This window comes from Podarcis erhardii (assembly GCF_964252035.2).
Source record: "Podarcis erhardii genome assembly, chromosome: 11".
Taxonomy (NCBI): Eukaryota; Metazoa; Chordata; class Lepidosauria; order Squamata; family Lacertidae; genus Podarcis; species Podarcis erhardii.
The window spans coordinates 26297581-26325469 of NC_138501.1; the positions used below are offsets into that span (position 1 = coordinate 26297581).

At 42.8% G+C, this 27889-nt stretch overlaps 1 long non-coding RNA gene across 1 annotated transcript in view; it reads right to left on the reverse strand.

Moving 5' to 3' along the window:
• Positions 1–27889, reverse strand: part of LOC309352216 — a 450312-nt gene that overhangs the window by 84369 nt on the left and 338054 nt on the right. The window lies entirely within an intron of this gene.

Sequence of the window (27889 nt, forward strand, 5' to 3'; positions counted from 1 at the left end):
TGACACCTGGCTTGAGAGCAGTACATGTGAAAAGGATCTAGGAGTCTTGGTTGGCCACAAACTTGACATGAGCCAACAGTGTGACGCGGCAGCTAAAAAAGCCAATACAATTCTGGGCTGCATCAATAGCATCTAGATCAAGGGAAGTAATAGTGCCACTGTATTCTGTTCTGGTCAGACCTCACCTGGAGTACTGTGTCCAGTTCTGGGCACCACAGTTCAAGAAGGACACTAACAAACTGGAACGTGTCCAGAGGAGGGCAACCAAAATGGTCAAAGGCCTGGAAACGATGCCTTATGAAGAACGGCTAAGGGAGCTGGGCATGTTTAGCCTGGAGAAGAGGAGGTTAAGGGGTGATATGATAGCCATGTTCAAATATATAAAAGGATGTCACATAGAGGAGGGAGAAAGGTTGTTTTCTGCTGCTCCAGAGAAGCGGACACAGAGCAATGGTTCCAAACTACAAGAAAGAAGATTCCACCTAAACATTAGGAAGAACTTCCTGACAGTAAGAGTTGTTCGACAGTGGAATTTGCTGCCAAGGAGTGTGGTGGAGTCTCCTTCTTTGGAGGTCTTTAAGCAGAGGCTTGACAACCATATGTCAGGAGTGCTCTGATTTTGTTTCCTGCTTGGCAGGGGGTTGGACTCGATGGCCCTTGTGGTCTCTTCCAACTCTATGATTCTATGATTCTATAGAATCTGGTGCCACAAGTTGCGGTGAGGGCCACCAACTTACTCAACAGCTGTAAAAGGAGATAAGACGAATTCACAGAGGATGATGCGATCAGTGACTACTAATCATGATGGCTGTATAATACCTCCAGGCTGAGAGGCCTCTGAAGAAAAATTGCTTGGGAATAACAGCAGGAGAGGACAATTGCTCTCATGTACTGCTTGCAGGCTTCCCATAGGCAGCTGGTTAGCTTCTGTGTGGAAAAGGATGCTCAAGTACATAGGTCTTTGGTCTGATCCAGGAGGGTTTTTATTATGTTCTTACTTTGAAATATGGGAGTTGTGAACCCGCAGTCTAAATACTATTGGAAAAAAGTCAGAGTTAAGAAGAGACAATTTAACAGCAAAGATAATCAAAGTATACAGGGGGAAACGCGATTAAAAGCAACAACAAAAGTTACAATTGTCAGGCAAACATTTAGACGGGGAAGACTCACCGCTGAGATAAATGCTAGACAGAGAACCAGGCAGATGGACTTAGATTAGCTACACGGGGACAATTCATTCTTGAATTGTACAGTCCTATATTACTTCCTAATCAATATACTGCCAAAAAGCAGCAAACCTACTGACTACAAGATAGGAGAAATGTGATCTATAAAATAAGACTCTCTTCTAAAAGCTCTGATGGCACTATTCAGAAAATATCCGCAGATGATTCAGACTAACTTTCTTTAATGTCCAAAAGTTAAGGCTTAGACAGGAAGGTAGAGCACTGTCAACTGCAGAAACAACAATCTGAACTCCAGCAGTGAAAATTGTGAAACGAATTTGAGCACACGTTCAGTATTAGCATTATCAGGTAAATGTTTGCCATAGACCATTGTGAGGAGTGGCTTGCACAGTGGGACACACATGCAACAATAGCTTCCTAGCCTAGATGCCACTGCTATTTACTTACGGGTTGGGCTTGGGCAGATGCGCCGAAGAAGCCTGCCTGATGACCCCTCCAGTGCACCTCACAGCCCCAACTTCACTGCCCCCTTGCCTTTGCCTCTGCGAGTAAGTGACAGGAGGCTATCGCTGCAACTTTGCCTTGAAATTTCCTAGTCTGTATCCAATGAGGAGAGACGTTGTTCTTCTGCAACAGGGCTGGCTGCTCCCATCCCCCTCCTGCTTCAGACACTTGCATCTACCCCAAATCTGCTTCTCAGGGAATAACCCTTCTCAGGGTTATTCCCACAGGGCTTGGGATTTCCTACCAGAATATGTGGCATGGGGAGCTTTAACTGGTGGAAATTGGGGTGGTCAACAGAAATTGGAATGGAAGGAAAATCTGTCAGAACATAAGAAGATCCTTGCTGGATCAGAAGATCCTTGCTAAATCTGACCAACCACGAGTCTTTCTAGTCCAAAATCTTGTTTATCAGAATGGACAGATGGTTGCATCCATGCTCAAAAGCAGCATATAGAGGCAGCTGCCCCCCCCCCCCGACTGGTATTCAGAGATATACTGAATAGGAAAGTTCCTTTTAGCCATGATGGGAATTAGCCATTAGTAGATCTATCCTCCATGAATTTGTCTGCTTTCCTTTTCAAGTCATTGAACACAGTAGCCATTCCCTCTTGTGGCAGTGAATTCCATCAGTTGATTATGGTAATTTCTTTTGTATGTTCTGAATCTCCTTTTCATTAGGTAGCTCACAAGTACTGGGAGACTATTATTGTTCCTTTTACAACTTTATTGACTCTGCTTGTTAACCAAGCTGGCTTTCTCTTTAATATGGGTGTGATTTTACTAATCTGTACATTCCTGCATTATCGTGTTTTTGAAGAGCTGCAAAGCATCATGAAGGGATTTAACCATTATGTTTGCTCCATGTTTTAAAGTGAACTGATCTAATTTGCATTTCACAGACTGTTGCACGAATTGGAACACAGTTATCCTTCTGTTTTCACACTTCTCCAAATTTTGTAATACATTTCTCTGCTCAAAGAACTTACCAAAATACATAGAAAATGCTTTAAGCTACAGTGTGTACAAAAATGCCTATTATAGCATAAAATACACTTTTAGCACTATGTATGGTTTTATTCCCCTTCATGGATCACCGCCTTGCCGTGGCGAAGGGGCTTGAATAACTCGGAGAAGCTATGAGCTATGCCGTGCAGGGCCACCCAAGATGGACAGGTCATAGTGGAGAGTTTTGACCAAACGTGATCCACCTGGAGCAGGAACCAGCAAGCCACTCCAGTATCACTGCCAAGAAAACTCCATGGACAAAGACAAAAGGCATATAAAAGTTATGACGCTGGAAGATGAGCCCCTCAGGTCAGAAGGCGTCCAACATGCTACTGAGGAAGAGCGGAGGACAAGTACAAGTAGATTCAGAGCTGATGAAGCGGCTGGGCCAAAGCCGAAAGGACGCTCAGTTGCGGATATGCCTGGAAGCGAAAGGAAAGTCCAATGCTGTAAAAAAAAATATTGCATAGGAACCTGGAATGTAAGAACCATGAATCTTGGTAAGTTGGATGTGGTCAAAAATGAGATGGCAAGAATAAATATTGACATCCTGGGCATCAGTGAACTAAAATGGACGGGAATGGGCGAATTCAGTTCGGATGACCATCATATCTACTACTGTGGGCAAGAATCCCGTAAAAGAAGTGGAGTGGCCCTCATAGTCAACAAAAGAGTGGCGAAAGCTGTATTGGGATGCAATCTCAAAAATGATAGAATGATCTCGATACGAATCCAAGGCAGACCTTTTAACATAACAGTAATCCAAGTTTATGCACCAACCACTGGTGCTGAAGAAACTGAAATCGACCAATTCTATGAAGACTTACAACACCTTATATAAATGACACCAAAGAAGGATGTTCTTCTCATTATAGGGGATTGGAATGCTAAATTAGGGAGTCAAGAGATAAAAGGAACAACTGGCAAGTTTGGCCTTGGAGTTTAAAACGAAGCAGGGCAAAGGCTAATAGAGTTCTGCCAAGAGAACAAGCTGGTCATCACAAACACTCTTTTCCAACAACACAAGAGACGACTCTACACATGGACATCACCAGATGGGCAGCATCGAAATCAGATTGATTATATTATCTGCAGCCAAAGATGGAGAAGCTCTATACAGTCAGCAAAAACAAGACCTGGAGCGGACTGTGGCTCAGATCATCAGCTTCTTATAGCAAAATTCAAGCTTAAACTGAAGAAAGTAGGAAAAACCACTGGGCCGGTAAGATACAATCTAAGTCAAATCCCTTATGAATACACAGTGGAAGTGAGGAACAGGTTTAAGGATTTAGATTTGGTGGACAGAGTGCCTGAAGAACTATGGATGGAGGCTCGCAACATTATACAGGAGGCAGCAACGAAAACCATCCCAATGAAAAGGAAATGCAAGAAAGCAAAGTGGCTGTCCAACGAGGCCTTACAAATAGTGGAGGAGAGAAGGCAAGCAAAATGCCAGGGAGATAGTGAAAGATACAGGAAATTGAATGCAGATTTCCAAAAAACAGCAAGGAGAGACAAGAAGGCCTTCTTAAACGAGCAATGCAAAGAAATAGAGGAAAACAACAGAATGGGAAGAACCAGAGATCTGTTCAAGAAAACTGGATATATGAAAGGGCCATTTCGTACAAAGATTACCATAATAAAGGACAAAAGTGGTAAGGACCTAACAGAAGCAGAAGACATCTAGAAGAGGTGGCAAGAATACACAGAGGAATTATACCAGAAAGATATGGATGGCTCGTACACCCCAGGTAGTGTGGTTGCTGACCTTGAGCCAGACATCCTGGAGAGTGAAGTCAAATGGGCCTTAGAAAGCACTGCAAATAACAAGGCCAGTGGAAGTGATGGTATTCCAGCTGAACTACTTAAAATTTTAAAAGATGATGCTGTTAAGGTGCTACACTCAATATGCCAGCAAGTTTGGAAAACTCAGCAGTGGCCAGAGGATTGGAGAAGATCAGTGTACATCCCAATCCCAAAGAAGGGCAGTGCCAAAGAATGCTCCAACTACTGCACAATTGCACTCATTTCACACGCTAGCAAGGTTATGCTTAAAATTCTACAAGGAAGGCTCAAGCAGTATATGGACCGAGAACTCCCAGAAGTTCTAACTGTAGCTTCTTGTCCCACATAGAGAGTTCTCAGGAGACAGATGAGGTGATCAGGCACTCCCATTTCTTTAAGAACTTGCCATAGTTTGCTGTGGTCAACACAATCAAATGCTTTTGCATAGTCAATGAAGCAGAAGTAGATGTTTTTCTGGAACTCTCTAGCTTTCTCCATAATCCAGAGCATGTTTGCAATTTGGTCTCTGGTTCCTCTGCCTCTTCTAAATCTAGCTTGCACTTCTGGGAGTTCTCGGTCCATATACTGCTTAAGCCTGCCTTGTAGAATTTTAAGCATAACCTTGCTAGTATGTGAAATGACCGCAATTGTTCGTCAAGGCTTTGTTGCACTTAAGATTTCCAACTTATTGAAGTCTATGGTTTTTCTAGCACACTCAGCAATACCTCTCTATATCCACTCTTTTCTGTAGACTATATATACAGGGAAACGGCGTAAAAGACATTCTGCCGTCTGAGGTGAGTGGACTACCCTGCCACTACCTCTTTCTCCTCCAGCAACAGCTCCTTCAATTGGTGAACTAAATGCCACTATGAGGAAGGGTTCTTCCTCAGAGCAAGGTATTATGGGAGAAGTTAGGGATGGGACAGGTAGTCCTTGTTAAGAGCACCGTCCGTTAAGAGTTTGGGTGTAATCTTCAATACCTCCCTCTCCATGGAGGCGCAGATTGCAGCTATAACAAAGGCGGCATTTTTTCATCTCTGCCAAGCTAAGCAGTTGGCTCCTTACCTCTCTCGCCCTGACCTAGCCACTGTGATCCACGCGACGGTCACCTCCAGACTGGATTATTGTAACTCGCTCTATGTGGGGCTGCCCTTGAGACTGACCCAGAAACTCCAGCGGGTGCAGAATGCTGCAGCGAGACTCCTTACGGGGTCTTCACTGCGAGATCACATTCATCCGGTGCTATACCAGCTGCACTGGCTCCCGGTGGAGTACAGGATCAGGTTTAAGGTGCTGGTTTTAACCTTCAAAGCCCTATACGGCCTAGGGCCCTCGTACCTACGGGACCGCCTCTCCTGGTATGCCCCACAGAGGAACTTACGGTCTTCAGATAAAAACATCTTGAAGGTCCCAGGCCACAGAGAGGTTAGGCTGGCCTCAACTAGAGCCAGGGCTTTTTCGGCTGCGGCTCCAACCTGGTGGAACGCTCTGTCGCAAGAGACAAGGGCCCTGCAGGACTTGACATCTTTCCGCAGGGCCTGCAAGACAGAGCTGTTCCACCAGGCCTTTGGTCAGGGCGCAGCCTGACTCCCTCCTTTGGCAATCTTTACAAAACTTTAGTTTATGGTTGCCATCAATTTTGATTTTAATTAATTTTTATAATGTTTTTATAATGTTGCACTGTTTTAGTGTTGTTAGCCGCCCTGAGCCTGGCTTCGGCTGGGGAGGGCGGGATATAAATAAAATTTATTATTATTATTATTATTCAGCTGTATCAGTCTGGTCCTGTTGTGGTTCAAGCTCAGCCTGCCTCTTTTGTACGGACATCTGTGCCTTGAAACCACACAGCCCTGCCTGTTTAGTCAGCCATTGTATATAGTCATAGTTCCATTTTTAATCCATCTTCTTTAATAAAACTCAGTCTTGTGACTTTTGTCTATAATTTAGATTTTGGAAGAAAAGTAAGATTATTTGGATTTCTGTCTGTGTATTTTCCAACTGATCCACATGAATCAGTGGTCTACAATATTTTATCTTTATTGATACACATTGTGATTACACCTCAGAGAAGGTAATGCTCCAGAAACATTAGGTATGTTCATATGAGATCCATGAGCCATTGCAGATGATAAAAAATGTACTATTTTATGGAATTCAAGCCAGACCATTAACTTTGTATTGCATAAAACCACTAGGTTAGAAGTTTTAATTGAATGGGTTTGCACTTCCTTTTTTTTTTTTTTTCAACGACACTCAGTTTTTATCTTATTTTTAAAATACATGTGCAGAATTAAAATGCAGGATTTTCCCTACACCAAAATTCAAAGGACCTTTTAAAAAAGAATGTTGTTTATATACACCCACACAAAATGTGCTAATGTATGTATACCAGCGTTGAAACTATATGACATTAAAGTGATCCACCGTTAGATTTTTTTTTTTTACCTCTTTCTGTTTTGCAAAACATACGTGGTGGGGGGCAATATGATAGGGACTATGACACTGGGTGCACCATCTGTACACAAAAGGAATGTATCACCAGATCTGTGGGAATACCAAGATATGCAAAAGTACAAGAGGGTGGGGTGGCTCAAGAGACGGCCCTTTCAAGAAACAACCCCAATGTGGACTTAGCATGCTGTGAACATGGGATGCTGACTGGATGTGTTTGAACAGCAGTGAGAAGAGGGCATGGAAAGCTGTGGCTGGAATTCTGAACAGGAAATCCTGATTACTGTGCAATGCCAATATTTGTGCATCTCCCCTGGTGAACTGCACATGTTCTTCCAACTGCCACATCTAACTGTTGAGGAGAGGTGCCATTTCTCATTTCACACATCACCCAGAAAGTTCAAAAAGAGCGTCCTTTGTTGTCACTTCCATATAATGCTCAAAACCACTTTCTCAACCTCTCCACTGATCATGGCCCAGTCAGGTTGGTAGGAGGAGACGTGATAAGAAGACCCTGACCCTCCAGTCTGGTGTTTTATTCTGGGTGCATTCTGCAACATATTTTTGACACAATAATAGTGAATGAGCGGTTGCCTTATTCTGCTTTGGTCTGTTCTGCAACACTTCCCCAATCCTGCCACATTATTGCTGTCTGAGAGGCGAAAGCTCAAGAAATGCAGAACAAAAATAAACCAGAACATTTGTGGTATAAGAAGTTACAGGATTTCAGCAGACGCCTTGTGGAGATGCACTGGCTGGAAGTGAAGCAATGTGAACACCCCAACACTTTTGTAGATGCAAACAGTATTGAAAGCAGAACCATGTGTGACCACTCCAATAGCAGCATGAGCACCAATAATAATCATGAATGCAGAATAAAAAGAATGTCTGGAGGGCCCCTAGAGATTTCATTGCACTACTATAGCTCCTTGTGATACTGATGTTAACTTCCCTGAAACACCAACATCACAGTCTGTTTGTTAGCACCCAGCTGGGCACTACATCGTCACCTAAAGTGCTAATGTGTTTGGTGGAACTTCTCCTGAGATCATAGACATGAATAGATAATTAATTTGTATGCCCCCTTTCCACAGTTCAAACCATGCTCAAAGTGGCTTACAACATGTTAAAAAAAAAAAAGTATAACTACAACATAAAAAAGTAGTCATAAGCAATAAAGAAGTTTAAAAAATACATAACCAACTGAGCAATTTCCACATAAACCATAATAAAGAAGCAAAATAAAGATACAAACATTAATATCAATAACAGCAGCAACACACCCCCAACAACCCCTGCTCTGCTAAGCAGTACCCCAGCCCAAGAGACTGTTCAGCAGCCTCAGTTTTTGTAGCTGGAGTCAGTCAAGGCCCCACCCTCCCAGGCCAGATGGGAAAAGGCCTGCAAGGCAGGGAACAGATCTCCCAGGATTCACAACCAAGACAATATAAATGGTCAAGGCAGACATATAAAATAGTAAGCAGAAGTCAGAAGTTAGCAGGAGGGCTTACAAAACCCCAAGATGGAGCTGTCTCTGTTTAGTGTGGGAAACGATAGCTAAGTTGTAGTTGTGGGAGAGGTAGCTGGAAGTCCAAGTGTACAATCTCTGGAAAATATGTGGTAAAAAATGTAAAGGGACGCCTGACCATTAGGTCCAGTTGCAGACGACTCTGGGGTTGCGGTGCTCATTTCACTTTACTGGCCGAGGGAGCCGGCGTACAGCTTCTGGGTCATGTGGCCAGCATGACTAAGCCAGTTCTAGAGAACCAGAGCAGCACAAGGAAGCACCGTTTACCTTCCCGCCAGAGCGGTACCTATTTATATACTTGCACTTCGTGCTTTCGAACTGCTATATCGGCAGGAGCAGGGACCGAGCAATGGGCGCTCACCCCGTTGCGGGGATTCGAACCACCGACCTTCTGATCAGCAAGCCCTAGGCTCTGTGGTTTAACCCACAAGATTATTTGCAATGCAGTGTTATCTTGAATAGGAATTGTAACCCAATTAAGCCCTAAAATGAAGCTTGTAGGAATCACTAACTTTTTCATGGCATCATTTAGTTCAAGCAGTAACAAAGATTACCAGCCACGTTTTCAATACCATTAGGAATGCAATGTTTATCATGACAGCTGACCGGACAGTAGAGGAACAAGATGGAAACCATGCCATTAACCATGCAAATTTCTTTCACATCTGTACCAATTTGCCATTTGCACAAACGCCGCTAAAATAAACTGGATTACTGTCATTATAGAAATGCCGTCTCCATCTCTGCAGTTGTGCGGTCCTTTTTGTTTCAATGTCTTCCACAACGATGAGCTAAATGCAGTTGTAATTGCTTACGGATGAAAATTACACACTTTTAATTATAAAATATTTGGAAAAGAGTACTTTTGAAATAAGTGGCCTTATTTTCAAAAAACATCTTGCTGGAATAAGCATGCAGTGATAATTTAGATGCAGGGCGCAATCACTGAGTTTCTGTATGAGCACATTGATAAGTAGCACAGAGAAATGAAGGTAGAAGAGGGCCGGCAGCCTCATCCATCTAACCCATGGGTCGGCAAACTAAAAGTCTGCGGGCCGGATCAGGCCCAATTGCCTTCTGGATCCGGTCTGCGAATGGTCCGGGAACCGCCATGTGGATCGCCGGTTCTTTTTAAATTTTAATATTTGCATTCCGCTTTCCCAACAACAAAGTTCAAAGCAGTTCACAATAACAGCAAAAAGGTTAAAGATTAACAAACATTACAACCATTGTAAGCACATCCAAAGCACAATGGTATATAAGTAAGGCATGGAGCAAACAAATGGATACAATGCAATGCAAACTTGTAGTGATTCGAAAGATCTGAAATGGTGCTGAGCACCAGCCCTGTAACAGGTGACCTACATTTTCTGGGAAGGGGCTTCTTCACCCAGGAAAGCAGAAGCACACTTCCAGGCAGCAACATCTTTCATAGTTTGACTTCTTCGTCACCCTCAAAGGCAAAAATTGATCAGTTCCATGTTGTTTTTGTAGGGGTGGCAGCATGAACCAGCGGGATTTGGCAGAGTGAGGCACTACTTCAGCCAGATGGGGTTGAAAATGGAGCCTCAAAGTTTTGGAAGGGAGAAACTGACCAGGACTCCCTAAGCTATCATACCACCCTTAGACACCATGGCAAATGCTTCCAGGTCATCTGCCAGTCTAGTTTGTATCTGATGGTAGAGGGAAGCACCAACTTATCCTTTGCTTCAGGCCACAAAATATCTTGGCTTTATCCTGCACTGACATAACTTTATTGAACAAAACTGCAAACTATTTAACTTAGCTTCATTTCTCTTCCAGACCTCACCCTTTGCAAATGGAGTGCTGCCATGTCTTAATGCCACAGATACTTCTCTGAAGGACACTATTTTGAATAACATATTTTCCATGCTAATTCAGTATAAAATATTTAAATTCCATCGTATTTATGCAGGATAATAAAACCAGGTTTCCTAATGGTACAGTGCTTCAGGTTTGTTAATGCTTTCCACTCTCCCCTCTTCCTGAGATTAACTTTTGCACATTGTTAAACAGTGGGGGATGATCCATTTGGGTCAATGGGGTGCTGCCTCACAATCTGTCAGATACCAGTCAGGTGGGGACCTGCCTGTCTTCTTCCTGTCTAGGGGGTGGCACTATGTCCCACCCCATGAATCTCAGGATTTGGGCGGCTAACCACCCTGGTGTTGATTATTGTTAGTCTAACATGCCTAAAATGGGTGGTTGGCTTTCACATGCAAAAGTAAAAACAATAGCTCTAATCCTCGAATTTAGGTGTTAGCTAAATATCTTCCTAAAGATATACTTATCTCACAATTGATGTTACTTGCATAGGTACAAATAGATGTGCACATGCAACAGCCTTTTGATTTTTAACATCCTCTTCTTTGGGAACAGCTGGAAAAACATATAAACTGCTTTTTAAGCCCACAAGAGTGAATAGCAAATCTGCCTTGAAAACAAAGGAGATAGAACTTCATTCTGTACAGAGTTCCTTGAAAGTAATTCTCATAAGTTCCAGTGGAAGTTACTTCCAAGTAAATGTTCTTAAGATCACAGTATAAAGAGCATTAAAAAAACCCCCATACTAGCTGAAAATTGTCCACAAGTTGCAAAATCTGTCCAATTATTAGACGAATAACACTTGAGATAAAATCACCATGGTAATGCAATGCTTTAAAGCCACATTACAATACAATTTTAATGTGACACATCTGTTCAGAGTAATGTAAATGTCTTGCTGGCAATATAGAGAGGAAATTTCATATTTTAAAAAATTGCAAAAGAATGGAGTAATCAGGTGACACATTTAACAATAAAAGAAGAGATTTACTATTGGTTTGAAGAAAGCACTACTGAATGGATGCTTTTATTCTAAACTAGCAAAATGCCTATCATTATGAAGGGAGGGCTTGCCTTCTATAGCAAGGATACCTGGGGTTGCACTAGTCTAGCCTTTCACAACCTGGCAACCCACTGAGCTGATGGGAGTTGGAGGGCACCAGGTTTGAGAAGATTGCACCAGTGAATCCTCTGAGTCTGGCTGCAGGAACTCTGTCCGTGAAGGATGGGCCACCCAGAGTGAGAAATGAAGGGTATTTTTTTACCCCTAAATGTAGGGCATTCGTTCTCCATATAGGAGTGGGTGGCACTCAACAATTCCTTATATAAGAGGTAGTTGGGCTAAAATGAAAATCAGCTCTCTATCCCCAGTGATACTGTCAGTGAGAACTGAGTCTCATTTCTTCTCTTCCTCTGCATGGTCCCATCCTAGGTTCTGCTTCATGGTCACACTAGAGTGTGAGGTACAAATGCAAACTTACATATAAGAAAACTCAAGTGAATGCATAAAAGGATGCAACTATATAAAATCGTTAGCTTCATCTCCTCTGAAGCATTCATCCTTTTTATTTTTGATAAGCATTAAACCATATGTTTATAAATGGCAATGCAGCCCAATCAGTTACCTTGACATATATATGCCAAAATAAACATGTATTTAAAGCAACTTGTATAACTCCGTTTGTCTTGGAGTCAAATCAAACTAAAAGTATTTGCTGGCTATTCCTTTTCCTTTTAAATCCAGTGCACTGCACACTTCTCTTTCATGACAGGTAAACAGTTGGCAAGGAACTCCCTCTTGTGGTCAAACATTTTTAATTAGAAAATGAAATTTGCACTCAACTGATGGTCTGGATTATGAGAACATGGGTCACTTGAACCCATTAAGATTAACAATACTGATATAAGTGGCTTTACTGAAGCAATTCATTACAAATTAGGACTGAATTCTGAAACATATGCTCTTAAGTTTTGGTTGAAAAGGAGGGATTTTCACCAGCGTTAAGGATAAATCAAATTTGATGTCACATTTCTTTTTCCTTTGAAAAAGAAGCATTTTGCAATAAGATCTTTACTGACCACAGCTTCATGTATCTCAGTGTGGGAGCAAATTGATTAAACGCAACCACAGCACAAAGCATTATACACGAACCATTATGTGATTCCAAAGTCACAGAAAACAGTGCACTAGAACCATTGGCAAGAACTAAAGCTCAGTGCAGGGACACGGGTGGCACTGTGGTCTAAACCACAGAGTCTAGGGCTTGCCAATCAGAAGGTCGGCAGTTTGAATTCCCGTGATGGAGTGAGCTCCTGTTGCTCGGTCCCTGCTCCTGCCCACCTAGCAGTTCGAAAACATGTCAAAGTGCAAGTAGATAAATAGGTACTGCTCTGGAGGGAAGGTAAACAGCATTTCCGTGCGCTGCTCTGGTTCTCCAGAAGCGGCTTAGTCATGCTGCCCACATGACCCAGAAGCTGTACGCCGGCTCCCTCGGCCAATAAAGCGAGATGAGCGCCGCAACCCCAGAGTCGGTCACGACTGGACCTAATGGTAAGGGGTACCTTTACCTTTACTAGACTAATTTTTGCATGTTCCAATTGTTTGGTTTGGGTTTTTTTTCTACAAAAGTAATTTGTTGCACCTGAATTTCAAAACACCATAGGATTCATTTCTATACTGTGAAAAAGATTTTTTTTTAAAAAAAGTTATTGTCTCTTCTTTAAATTAGTTTTAAAAACATTCAGGCTTCCTCGACCAGTAAAGCAAGATGAGCACCGCAACCCCAGAGTCATCCGCGACTGGACCTAACGGTCAGGGGTCCCTTTATCTTTACCTTTAAAGCTCAGTGCAAATACATCTGCTTTGGGTTCAAAAAGTCCCAAATTCAATTCCTGATGTCTCCAGGTGAGACTGGTCTGAAACACTAGACAGCCACTGTCATTCAGTGTAGACAATACCTAGCTAGATGGACCAGGACCTCTCCAAACAAACAGAAAAGCCATGCAGCAGTTAGCAACAGGAGTGGGACAGAGCTGGAGCAATAGCCTCCTGAGTGTGGTGTTATTGCTACTTGCTTGGAAGGGATCTCTCATAACAAAGTCAGGGTGTGCAGATCCACCAGTGGACAAGCTGCTTCTGTTTAGCAAGACGTTCAAAACTGGTAAGCTATCTGGTGATGCTCTCAAACACTTAAAAAACTGAATATTAAACTGTGTGAAGCGTCTGGGGGCAAACTTCTCCCTCTCTCTCTGAAACACAAAAATTTCATAATTTCCCCATTGCTACTGACTGAAAACACCACTGAGTGATAGAGCAGGTTATGGAGAGACAGGGACAGAGGTGAGTCTCACTAAGGATGGGAAATAAAATAAGGGAAAAGCAAGCTGGGATTGCCAATCTTTATGGTCACATTTCCACCATTTATGATTTAGTGGGCATCTTGCAAGTAATATATATGATGTGAGATGGCTGCTGTGTTGATCAACAGTTGTGGGAGAGATGTTGCAACTTCCTCATTTTATGAGGTCTGTTTCTCTCAGGGATTTTATGACATGCTGGTATATGAGTATATGGATCTCTATATCATTTTGCCTTTGATCCAAAGGTCCAGAAGGAGGCTATACCCAGTCAACGGCTCTAAATTTGCTCTTCACATTTGATAGTACAGGGTTGGGAAGCTGATGAAATGCTAATGAAAATCTGAATGTCCTGTGTTCTAAGTTACCTGAGCAATACAGATGCACTAGCAATTTGCTACTCCATCATTTAGATTTTTGGATGTGGTTCAGACTGCTGTGGACATGCAGTTTATAACAGATTTCCATGTCCTTCTCTTTTTTGCTCTTATGGTTGGAGAACATTGGGGGGGGGTGTTGAATGCACATTACTCCAGTGGAAAGTTTCCAGGGGGCACATTCTAAAAGATGACAAGGGTCAGAGCCATAAATTGGTATGGCCAGACAGTGCACACTTAACACTTCCCTCTAAAAACGCACACCTTTTGACACAAGCAAACAATCTCTCACACATACCTAGCATGCACATGTGTGCACACACAGAGAGGAATCCTGGCACAATGGTGATCTAGGAAGGGAACAATCTGTTTCTGGATCACCAGATCACTCACTGGCTTTTCTGTGTGCGCAGAAAGAGTAGATTACAGATAACTGATACACATGAGCAAGTACATTTATTTGAATTTTGCACTAAAAGCAAACTTGAAGTTATGGCATGATGGCATGAGAATTCCACCAGTAGACTTCCGGGATAGCGCGAACGGGTAATGGCGGATTCCCTCCGAGCTCTGGAGGGAATCGGCTCCGCTAAGGACGGTCTTGCCGTGCCGGCGACACGGGGACCCTCAGAAACCGCAGGCGCTGAAGCCTGCGGACATGGAGACTCGGTGGGCACCTTAAGCGCCCTCCCCGACCCGCGAAGAGCCTTTTTAAAGGCTACGGAGGGGACCGGAGAGTGGCGTGGAGCTGAGAGTCGATCGCTGCCTTGGCGGAGCGAAGCCGCGAGCCATGACCGGAGAGCGCTATCTTTCTTCCTGAAATTTGGACTGAAAAAACAACTCGTGAGTAGAAGGAAATTTTGGCACTAAAAGTTTTATCATTGAATTTGAGTACGAGCGGGGGATGTGTTAAAAAGGAAGTCCACACTCCCCCCCCCACCAAAAGACTTAAAGTAAGGAGAGGAGCACTAAGTCGGAAAGACTCTGGTGTTGAAAGGAAAAAGAACACTTTCATAAATTGGTTGAAAAAGTTACTTGTGCTGGAGTGAAGAGAGGGGAATCCCAGAGGTTTTGCTTTTTGGCGGACCCCCCCCCCCCGAACCCGGGCAGTGCCCTGCTTGGGAACCCGAGAGAAAAAACAAGGTGTTTGACAGCTGTCAAAAGAGCTGTCAAACGGACGTCAGCTTGGAAATTGTGTTAAAACTGTGTTACAACTATATTGTTGGGACTAAAAGTGTTACATTAAATTGACTGGAAACAAACTAATTCTGAATAACAAAGTAACGAACTGTTGGAAAAGAACTATGATGGAAATCCCCCTGGAGGGAACTAAAGACATTGCAATGGCTGCGGAAGGAAAACTACTGGCAGAGATAAAAAAAATGTTTTCCCTGGTGGGAGCTCTGCAAGAGCAGAGCTTAGCCATGAGAGAACAACTGATGACCTTCAATCTTAAACTAAACAACTCTGTTGGTGGAGCTAACCGGATGGAAAAAGAATCTGCAGCTGCAGAAAAAGAGACAACTTCAGAACTGGGGGAAAAAGAAGAAAAAGAAGAAGGAGTTCAGGAGGAAGAGAGCAATCAAATATCTGTAACTTTTGGGAGGAAAAGAAGTGAAAAAGACAATCAATGGATCACAAATCTGCAAAGAGAGAGAAAGATGGAAGTCCCTGGAACAACTGAAACATTAAGCTACGAAAGAACGAACAAGTATGATGGAGACTTCTTCTTTAAGCTGCAACATGGGAGATTTGTTGATCCTGGACAAAGACTGTTTTTGTTTGAAAAATATGAGGAACTGGTGACAGAATTCCTTCGAGAAGAGAAGATCAATAAAAAGGACTATAAACAAAACTGCTGGAGAGTGATTAACGGGGGCCTAAGGGCCTCTGATGTGAGAAATCCGGGTTAAATCTGTTTTTTTTTTTCTTTTGGACATTAATGTGGGAAGGGGCAAATACCGGGACAGAGGGGGAGGGGAGTGTAGAGTGGTAAAAGTCTGGGGTTTAGAATAGAAATATTATTGTTTTTTGATTTAATATAAAGAGTAAGGAATTTATGGGAGAGAAATTAGGCCGACCTTAGAGAAACAACTTAATATGTATAATGGGATTTAAAGTAAAAATGGATAAAGGATAAATTATAAGAAAAGATATGAATAATATTTAAGAGATTTGAACAAATAACTTGCTGAGATATTTAATGAAATGGGAAGGTGGCTGGGGGGGGGGGTGGGGGGAAGTCATTGAAAGAGGGTAATGATTGTAAGGGTATGAAACTACAGATATTCTGTTTTGTGTTTTGTGTTTATGATATATGTTTGTGTTTGTTTAAAAAAATTTTGAAAATCCAATAAAAATATTAAAAAAAAAAAAGAGAATTCCACCAGTAAATATGCACACATATCTTCAATGATTAAATTGCAGCCCAGAAAAGATTTTGGTGTGATCATGTACATAGGTGCTTGTGCCCTTAGTAAGTTGTAAAGAAAAAAGAAGGGACCAAACTGAGAGGTAGATTGATACTAAACTGAGATTGGTTGGCTGCCTTTCATGGATGCTGGGGCAGTAGATTTTCTGCATTGGGAGAGGTGGAATAGATGACCTTTGAGGTCCCTCCCAACTCTAGGATTCTATGAAAACTGCAAAAAATTATGTACGCATGCATGCACACATTGCACTGATTAAATCACAGTGCAAAAAAAGAACATGGGTGTGGTAATGCCACTGCATGAGGATCCCTTTTGGAGCGGGGCTTTAAGCAATGGGCATATGTTCTGATGTGCACTAGAAACCTGTAAGGGAAAAATATTTGCATGGAACCCTGCAGCAAATGACACCCTCACTAATTCCAGAATAAATTGTAGAAATTCTCAGTGTTCAACCAGAAGGCAAGAGGAGTGAATTGCAGGACAGAGCCAAGCCATGAAATAATAATGAAATGGAGTGGGAAATCTGCCCGCCCCAAGTTTATTTTTGGAAAACTAGGAATGCACAAATGATATTAACCAAGCTTTCATATATAACCCAACTCTCCGACATTTCATCATGAAAACATTCCCAGCTTTATGATTATAATTAATTAACAGTATTATGGTTTTGGCCTGAGAGAAAAGCGTTCTCTTGGGCCAGCCTTTGACATCAGAGCAGCACATGAAACTCCTGTGTGGCATCTGAGTGCAGAGTTCTGACTTGTACGTTGGGGAATGGGGGCTGATTTCATCCTCTCTTTATGAATAAATGAGGACGAATAAGGCTTAGTGTGGCTAATACATTAGGAAGATTAGTGATTACAACACATCTCTGAGAATGAGGAATCAATTAAAATAATAGCGGAGCTGCGGCAGTGTTTTGTCTACGGGTTCTATAACAATGTCTGTCAAAGGCAAATTATGCCATCAGCGAACTACTAGCAGTAGAAAAGGCAGTGTTTCCACCCCTTAACCACCTTCCCAGATCTGTGTTACAAAGGTGGCCTTCTGGACTTTTCTGAACACATGTATTCATGACATATCTGCCCCAGGACTAGAGGTCCTCACACCAGGTGCCTGAAATATGGTTGCTCCCCCCAGGGGCAGAGGAAGGGGTGTGTGGTGGGTGTCACCACTGGGGGGGGGGGACAAAATGCCGGGCGGCACTCACCATGGGGCCTGCAGCGTGCCTGAGCCACCGTGTTGGCTTGGGAGCGCGCAGGCTCCATGCTGCCCAAACGGTCCGCCCACTGCCTCTGCCCCTCAGCTGTAGGGTGGCTGAGTGGGAGGAGGCAGGCAGACTCTGGAGGCCCCACAGTGCGCCTCACCCCTATGGGATGGTTTGCCCGCCCCTGGGCGCACCATCCCAGGCGCCCGAGCAGCTTCCTCCGCCGCTGGCTCCTCCAAGCCAGGGTCACATGATCAGGGGAGATGGCAAGCCAGTGAACAGCCCAGCTAGCAGTTCCTCCTTGGGAGGAAAAGGAAGAGCATGGAAGCCCCTTCCCTTGCAGTGTGAGCTGCTACAGGGCAGAAGCTGTACACTCCCTGCCCCCCCCGGGGGGGAGGGGAGAGACATTGTTTCGAACTTGGCTGGCTATCGTGTATAGCGTCAGGCAAATGGCTCCAATTCTAATTTCCTATTCTAATAGCTGGCGGGGTTTGCTGTTTCACATATTATCAGGTTATTGCTCATTACTGCTCCTCTTTCAAAGTGCTACTTTGACTCATCACTTGAACCACTGAAATGATTTATTGACTTCCTATTTCACTGGTTGCTCAACTTTGGTACACCCTCCCCCATTCTCTGCCACTGGCTTAAATGTGCAACCACTCCTGCAATAGCTCTCTCACACACCCTTTTTCTTCACAGATCTACCCAGCATACCATGCATAATAGCAAGCTGGTCAATTTTTTGAGAGGGAAGTTACTATTCATTGCATCCCTAAAGGCTACAAGTTTATGTTAATATTTAATTCTGTACAGAAGAATGATTGAAAAGAAACCTTCCTCACAAACACGGTTAAGTAAAAATCTAACCATGTGGCACACTCATAAGAAACGTAAACTTCAGTATGGAAGGATGCGAGGGAAATTATTTTGACTATGTATTGATATAAGCAACAACATAAGAATAGATTTGGGCCACAGTTTCTGCTCTGCAGCATAGGAACTGTCAGAATTATTGTTTGGAATTGTATGCAAATAGTAGCGATATTCAACCTAATCTACAAACCACTTAAAGCAGCTGTTTTTGAATTTAAGCTGATTTAGACATACTGTATTGAAGTTTCTGGCAGCTAGAATGTGTTTGGAGGAATGGGGAAGAATGCTGACTATTGGCTTTAGTGCTAGGCTGAGACTTGCTGTCTAATGTCTTGAAATTTTACTTCCCTGAGAAAGAGGTTTCCAGTTTTGCTACCTCCTTCTCAGAGCCATCACAGCCATGAGGCAGGGGGTGGCTGCTGCCTCAGGTGACAGAAGTCCATCAGGGGCAGAAGCCCACAGGTGCCCCACCTGCTTCGTCACTGGCAGAGAAGCGGGTGGAATTCCTTCATTGGGATGCATTCATCTTTACCGACATCTATGAGCTTTGATAATTTTCAAATGCAACTTCTTTTCTCTTTAACTGATGAGAATAGTTGAAAAAATACCAGAGTTCTTTTTCCACGGCCATGGTTGACTATTGCCTCTAGAATGTCCCTTTCACAAATAGAAAGCTGCTTTCCATTCACACAAGGAACTGAGGTCTAGGAGGCTCCAGCTGGAGGAAGGGGGGCAATTTTTGCTAATCTCCCCTTCCTCTTGTGTCCCCAATGCCACTTCTCACACTGCTCTGGAGGGCTGTACAAATCTTCTGAGCAGATTTTTTAAGGTAACCAGGGGATGGAGGGGGGGGGGGGAGAAATTGGCAAATATTGTCTCCACCCAACTTCCACTAATGGAAGTATCCCATGAGTTAAGTTCCACTAACTGGGATTTTCAATTCAAGGTTACATGCCACATCACTATACTGGTCTATGAGCTTATGGCAACAGATGGAGATTTCCAATATTGGGGAGAGATTCTAAATCCCCACATTTATTGTATGTGCCTTATGTAAACATAACCCACCATTTTTTCCATACTACTAATTATCTGAATTTTATGGTGGTCCCATAGGCTATTTAGTTATTCTGCTTTTTTAATTTGCAATTGACAGCCACATTATTAAATCATTTGACAAATCTTCTCAATTGTATCTCTCTCCCCTAAGTTCTCCTTCATTCATTTTGTGTCAATTACCTTGATTCATTTCCTACTGAAGTGTAACATGACATCATATGAACTCCCCACCTGATTATATTAGATAGCCAGAAATTTGTATGCTTCATCGGGTCTTTTAGATGTTTCATTGGATTTTCAGTCATTTCCTTTGGTTCATTTGGTCATTTCATTTGGGAAAATGCCCAGGAGAACTTCTCTCGTGAAGCTTCAATAATCAGAGACGACTTTTTGCCCAGATCTAATCTATCCTAAAAGGCAACATTTGTTGGGCAGGAAAGTCTTCTGCAAATATTTGGTTCAACCCTATCCTACCTTTAGAAGCAATCCACAAAGGAATTTATAGGGTTGGGGCTGAACATTTTCAGCATGAAAAATGATCCCAAATGTCCTTCAAAAGCTTTCTCTCGAAAGTTTGCCTTTACCCCATATATGCCTACTCGACTGTGAAACTGTCAATCTGTGAAACTGCCACTGGTACATATGCCACATAATGTTAATTCTGCCCTTGTAATAAACTGATCTTTAAGCATGGTAGCATCTACACTTTGGAACTCCCTGCCTCTTGACATCAGGCAGGCACCTTGCTGTACTGTATTTGTCAGGGACTGGGCAGAGGAGGAATGGTGGAGACCGCCTCCCCAGCCTGATCCTTCCAGAGAAGAAGGAGACAGTTCAGAATTACAACAGAGGTTTGAGGGAGGCCACAGCTCAGAGGCCAATGAGGGGGAAAGCTGGGAAATAATGGGAAAGGAGGAGGAGGAGGAGGAGGAGGAGGAGGAGGAGGAGGAAGAAGAAGAAGCACCAGGAGAGAGACAGCTGACAGACTCAGTCTCTTTAGAAAGCATTCTAGACCGCCCTCTCCCAGAACCCAGCAGGCATTGGAAGTAGGAGAACAGAGAGCTCAGAGGCAGAAGGCACAGATCAGCCACTGTAGGGATGACATATAATGGGAGAGACGGAGGGGGTGGTGTTCACTCGGAGCAACACCATTACTCCAAGAGGCTGCATTTCTAAGCCTCTCTCTGTGATTATTGAATAAACAACATTGGTAAGATCCATTCTTGGCAACCTACTGTGGGGGGATGGATCCTCTGAAGCTTGACAGTGTTTGGCACCTGCTAAAAGCATTTTTGTTCAGGCAAGCCAATCAACTCAAGTAAAAGCTGACATGTGCTTTAATCTGGTTTTCACTGATTGTTGATTTTAAATTTTTTAAATTGAAAAATACTTGTTTTTAACTTTTATCTATTATTGGTAGTGTTAATGTTCATTTTATTTTTTTGCACAGCACTTAGATTAAGTTTCTCTTTACAATCAAGTGAGAAATATATATATATATATATATATTTGCTTTCGTAGATTTTCACGGGTACAGGAATGCAGGTTTTGGTGTCCTCGGGTGTCTTCCCGTGTAAAAGTTGGGGTGTCTAGGCGACGTTTCGACGAGGTCTCACTCGTCATCTTCAGGCTGGTGCTTTCGGCTTCTTGTTACTGGAACAGAGCAGGATCTCAGTGTTTGAGTTCCTATAAATACTGTAGAGGGGGTGTGGTGTATAGCCTCCAATGTTCTGGGCAGAGAGGAAGTTCCCAGGCTAGTGTGCCTTTTCTTCTTTTGTTCCTTAATTACTTGAGAGATATCTTGAGTGATTTCTTGAGTGATATCCTGAGTACCACTTAGGTGGGTCATTAGGTGTGGATTAGTTGTTAAAGTCTTTGTGTCTTGACCTCTTGAACTTTGTGAAGAGTTTTCCTGAGAAGATGGCTGTACTGTACTTAGTTGTGCTCTGGCTTGGCTTCGTGTATAGGGGCGAGCTGTGGTTTTGTGGCTTGTGTCAGCCAGATCTGTGTAGGGATTGCAGGGGGGTGCAGCATCCAGAGGTGCCACCATGGATTGGCTACTGGATGGTGTCTGTAATTCATCTGTGGAGAGGGTCTGGGTTTGGGTCTGGTGTGGTTGATTGGTGTTGGCGTTCTGTGTGCCTCTGGATCTGGTGTCAGTTTTTGTGGGGAGGGCTAATTTCCAGATGTCTGGCAAGATAGAGATAGAGAAACACCCTCACAACATGAACAAGCGTGACGACACATCCCGCTTGCCAGACATCTGGAAATTAGCCCTCCCCACAAAAACTGACACCACATCCAGAGGCACACAGAACGCCAACACCAATCAACCACACCAGACCCAAACCCAGACCCTCTCCACAGATGAATTACAGACACCATCCAGTAGCCAATCCATGGTGGCACCTCCGGATGCTGCACCCCCCTGCAATCCCTACACAGATCTGGCTGACACAAGCCACAAAACCACAGCTCGCCCCTATACACGAAGCCAAGCCAGAGCACAACTAAGTACAGTACAGCCATCTTCTCAGGAAAACTCTTCACAAAGTTCAAGAGGTCAAGACACAAAGACTTTAACAACTAATCCACACCTAATGACCCACCTAAGTGGTACTCAGGATATCACTCAAGAAATCACTCAAGATATCTCTCAAGTAATTAAGGAACAAAAGAAGAAAAGGCACACTAGCCTGGGAACTTCCTCTCTGCCCAGAACATTGGAGGCTATACACCACACCCCCTCTACAGTATTTATAGGAACTCAAACACTGAGATCCTGCTCTGTTCCAGTAACAAGAAGCCGAAAGCACCAGCCTGAAGATGACGAGTGAGACCTCGTCGAAACGTCGCCTAGACACCCCAACTTTTACACGGGAAGACACCCGAGGACACCAAAACCTGCATATATATATATATATATATATATATATATATATATATATATATAATATTATATATTATATATACAAATATATAAATATATATATTTATCTCACTTGATTGTAAAGAGAAACTTAATCTAAGTGCCTAGTTGAACCCATAAACCAAAATACTTTGTGTTTATGGTTCTCCTGGGAACTTTGTGGCTCGGGTGCTTTGGCACACAAGAGGGCTGAAGTGAGCAGGACCCAAAGTGCCCTGTTCACCTCCAGAGTCTACCCACCATCACTGTCTCCTCCTTTTCATGCTCCAAGGAGCTCCATACCTTGAGGAAAAGAAGAAGATGAGTGGCAGCAGGCTGTTTAGAGGCACCAACAAAGCCTGGTCCTACAACAGGGATTGGACTGGAACTATCCCCATATTATCACATCATTCCTGGAAGAAGACAGTATTTGCATCATTTAAGCCAGGGATAAAGGCTCCAGCCTTCTTCTGTTGGTGCTTTCTGCTGGCCCTAAAGGGAAGTGGGAACTGGAGGTTGAGGTGGCAGGTGCTTCAAGGCCCCACTAGAGCAGGCTCTTGGAAAAGCTCGACCCTCGGGGGGGGGGCATTGTAAGTGCTTCACCACCAAGAGCTCTGTCTCATCACCCCTACTTTCCACTGACGTACTTGTCATAGAGAGCATGCGAGAAGCATTTAAGTTGGTTACATTGAAAAATGAAGCGTATATAGGTTAGGAATTTACTCTTCCAGCAGCAGAATTCCAGGATCAAACTATCATTAGACATATAATAGATGCACCACCTCCTGCCTTCATTCTTTTCCACCACAACTATACCACATCTAAATGCACTTCTAAGCTATATAACAATTTTACTTGATGATGCTACATGCCACATGACCCAGAAAAACTGTCTGCGGACAAATGTCAGCTCCCTCGCCCAGTAAAACGAGATAAGCGCCGCAACCCCAGAGTCGTTCGCGACTGGACTTAACTGTCAGGGGACCTTTACCTTTACCTTTAAAAGCAATTAAAAGCATCTAAAACTTGTTAGCAAAGTGACTTAAATAAAACAGAGTAAGTCCAGGGAGAAAAATCCTCATAATAAAAGTGGTATATAACGAGAAGAAATAAACAGAGAGGTTTTTCCAGTTCTTACTCCCAACCTTGTGCCTAGTAGGGAAACATTCAACCAAACGTACAGAGGAAAACTCCCTCAGAAGTACACAGCCAATGAGAGCATGTGCTACCTCAGTGAGAATTGAGCCACACTCCCTGGTTGCTAAGCAACACTTTCCACCATCGTCCTCTCTTGGTTGGCTAATTTACTAAGAATAGAATTAAACCTTAAGTTACAAACAGAATTACCGTATTTTTCGCTCTATAAGATGCACCAGACCACAAGACGCACCTAGTTTTGGGAGGAGGAAAACAAGAAATAAAATATTCTAAATCTTAGAAGCCAGAACAGCAAGAGAGATCGCTACGCAGTGAAAGCAGCGATCCCTCTTGCTGTTCTGGCTTCTGGGATAGCTGCGCAGCCTGCATTCGCTCCATAAGACGCACATAGATTTCCCCTTACTTTTTAGGAGGGAAAAAGTGAGTCTTATAGAGCAAAAAATACGGTATTCCTTCTGATGCACTTCCAACAAAACTATGTCACTGCACCCCCACAGACTTCTTTGCACGGTGGCCAGCATGATCAGTTCATACATACCTCGAGTCTGCTGCTTACTGCAGTTACAGGCTCTGAAATAAGCCCTTCATCCCTAGTGTAAATGTAGAATGGAATCTGAATTTAAACAAATGGGATATCATAGTGCTTGTGTTATGCCTACATAACATTGTAGGCATAACATTGACATGGTTAGTAGCATATGCTGGCTCTACCTTGCTTCATAATATTTAATACATTAATTGTAATTTGTAGGCCTATAAGTATGCTGCTGACATAGACACAGATATTTGTTCGTGGAGCTGTTTTGATATCAGGGAACAAATGTTTCCCAGCTGGGTTATGTAATAAATTGCTCCTACTGTTTGTGACGGGATAGAAGCAACTCTAACAGATAACCACTGTTCTACAAAAGGGAAACTGACAGCTTTTTCTTTTCAGCCATGGACACTGGCTTTGATTGTAAAGACATTGCTACCTTTGCTTCGGGTTTTTAGTCCAAGACCCTCTTCACATTCCTCATAAAATCCATAGACCCTTTTGTGCTTGTTATTCTAACAGCGAACTGGGCAAAATACCACTCCAGCTGCAAACAATCAAAGCACTCCATAGCCCACTTGTGCACCGATATTGCTGGTGTATGGTATCCACAGGCGCTCTGTTATAGGGGAAAATCAAACATTTGAAACACATGGCTCCATATGTCAACCATCTGTCCCAGGATTTTAAAGTTCTAGAAGTTTCACTTTGCCAGCGTGCTTTACCTTAAGGTTACGGCACACTGGAGAAAGTTGAATTGTTCGTACAAGAAGTGATTATTCTTGTGAAAGCTGAGAAAAACAGCTAACTGGATATATTTGCGATGGTTTGTAATCCTGGAAAGAAAATTCCACTCGTGTCTACTATAAACTTAATGAAGGCCTGATTCTTATGTTCGCTTTCTGCAAGGACTTACGTCACTGGCTCATCATCACATGGAGAGGTTCTGCTTTGCTATAGCTCCCTGAAGGGTGTGTGTGTTGCGGGAGAGATAAAACATTGGCACATCAGAGGATAGACTTCAAAAACTTTGCTTCTTTTCTCAGTCTATTGTCTTGCTATTCTCCTGCAGGTCCTTAAAGTATTAGGGTATTAGTATTAGCTTAAAGGTAAAGGGTCCAGTCGTGACTGACTCTGGGGTTGCGGCGCTCATCTCGCTTTATTGGCCGAGGGAGCTGGCGTACAGCTTCCGGGTCATGTGGCCAGCATGACTAAGCCGCTTCTGGCGAACCAGAGCAGCGCATGGAAACTCCGTTTACCTTCCTGCTGGAGCGGTACCTATTTATCTACTTGCACTTTGACATGCTTTTGAACTGCTAGGTTGGCAGGAGCAGGGACCGAGCAACAGGAGCTCACAGGATTCGAACCGCCGACCTTCTGATTGGCAAGTCCTAGGCTCTGTGGTTTAACCCACAGCACCACCCACGTCCCTTAGTATCAGCTTGGGGAACTCCAAACCATCAGGCCTATGGATGTTGCTCTGTTCCCTAGCAAGCTGGAGAGGATGAGCACTATGCTGTCATACCTCAACACAGGGTTTATGAAGATGCAGGGAAAGAAGGTAATCTATGCTCTTGTAACAGCCTGAGTGGGCTACTGTAACACATTGTACATGGGACTGCCCTTGAAGTTGTCCTGAAGGATTCAACTAGCTCAGGATGTAGCTGGTGGAGCTTTAATTGGTGAGGCCAGAGGGGATCGTACTACGCTAATGCTAAGTGACTGGCACTGGCTGCCAATTAGCTACCAGTTCATGTTCAAGGTGTTGGTGCTAACATAGACTACAGCTAGGACCACGTTTCTTGAGGGAATGCCTTATCCCTTATACAACCAGTAGAAAGCAGGAGTTGGAGGAGAGTCTCTCTTAAAAGTTCCAGAGATCTTAACTTGGAGCAGGGCTTTTAGTTTAGCTGCCTTCATTCTTTGGAATAACATTTCTGTTGAGATAAAACAGGCACTCACTATCTGCATTTTTGTTGGGTGTGTGGGTGTGAAGACTTTTGTGTTCTGACAGGCTTTCCCAGCTGAATAAATGGGTCTTTATCACAAGAGCCTGCCCTGTAAGGTTTCAGTTTTGTTTGATACTTGCTGCTTTTGCATTTCTATTTGTTTTATAATTATTTCCCGTGCACATCACCTTGAGGCTGTTCTTTAGAAGGTGACTAATAATTTTTAAATAAATAAATAAATAATGCCATGAATGAAGTCCCCCCTCCCCTATTAAATAATGAAAAGTGGGGTGTGGGGGGGGGAGGCAGTGAGAAATAATCTGCTCATGGCATAAAGGCCAGCACCTGGTTTGAGCTTGTAAGAAAGTTGCTAATTCATTCAGAAGAAATGTAAGGGTGGTGGTAGTTTGGCAAATAAAAAAATCACCCGTCTGTGGTAAACACCAATATTTTTATTCATTCATTCATTCATATGTGGCAAATCCACTGTCACCGACTCTGCCCTGGGTAAGAACGGGGACTTGCCTCACTTTGTAAAACTGTAGCTTTCAAAGTATTCATCTTGAACATGCTATCTGAACATAATACAGTGTGCAAAATTCAGCTTCAGCACGTATTATCAAATATTGAAAACACAACACTGGCCATTGCATGCTGAGAGCAGGCACCTACATGTGGTGCTAGTTAGTTACACAGAGCAGGCCAGCTTGCCAAAATGGTAGCATGACGTCCACCAAATAGAGGCATATCAAGAAGTGTCAACAGTTTGAGCAGTTTTTTTTTTAATGTCAAAAGATAACGGGAGACTCTAACCTAAATAAGCCTATAACAGCATCCAGATGGCTTAATTTCCTAAGGTTTAATTGATCAGATCTGTCACTAAATTAGGGATTATCACTTGGGGTTTTATATATTGTCAGTATTAAATTATCATTATGAAATGTTTCCAACAATGCACAACATTCCCTTCCTAGATGCAGAGCTGCTGAACCTCCCCCGGTGTAGTATAGGACCAGACCCTATTAGATTCAATCTAGGGTGAATCCTTACAGCTGAGCTATATCTTTTAAAAATATGGATATATAATGGGAAATGCCAGTACTGTCTTTCAATTAGAGCAATGATATATGTTCCGTCTTAACTAGACATACATTTGACCTCCGCTGAACTGATTTTCATTTCAGATCAGCATGAGACAATGTTCTCTATTTTGTCAGCATTTTTCCAGTTTTCTGTAAAATCAAGATAAACTGGAAGCTGAATAATTTTGATTAATTTTGAAATGCAGGAATTCATTTTAGCCTTTGGCATTTACTAAAATGTCCTCATTTGTTATCAAATTTATTCAAGAGAAAATATCATAGAATTGATGGCACAAACACATGCATTGCTTTATTTCTTTTAATATATTACACAATGAATGCAATCTCTATACAAATACCACTTTGTGGCAATGAAATAAATCTGGCTACATTTCAAAAGCAATTATTTAATATTTTATTCCTAAAACAGGTGTGAAACACCAGCTTACCAGATGTTCAGCTAAGCCTCTAACTAAATATAGATTGCTCTTATAGCCACCACATTAACAGCAACAGAAAACGATTGAAGCTATTTTTATATTACTTTTGTATTTTCATGGTTTGTGACAAAATCAATACCACACAGTTGAGGAACAATATCATTCATATACAGTTCTGGTTCACAGAGAAGATTGCCTTTG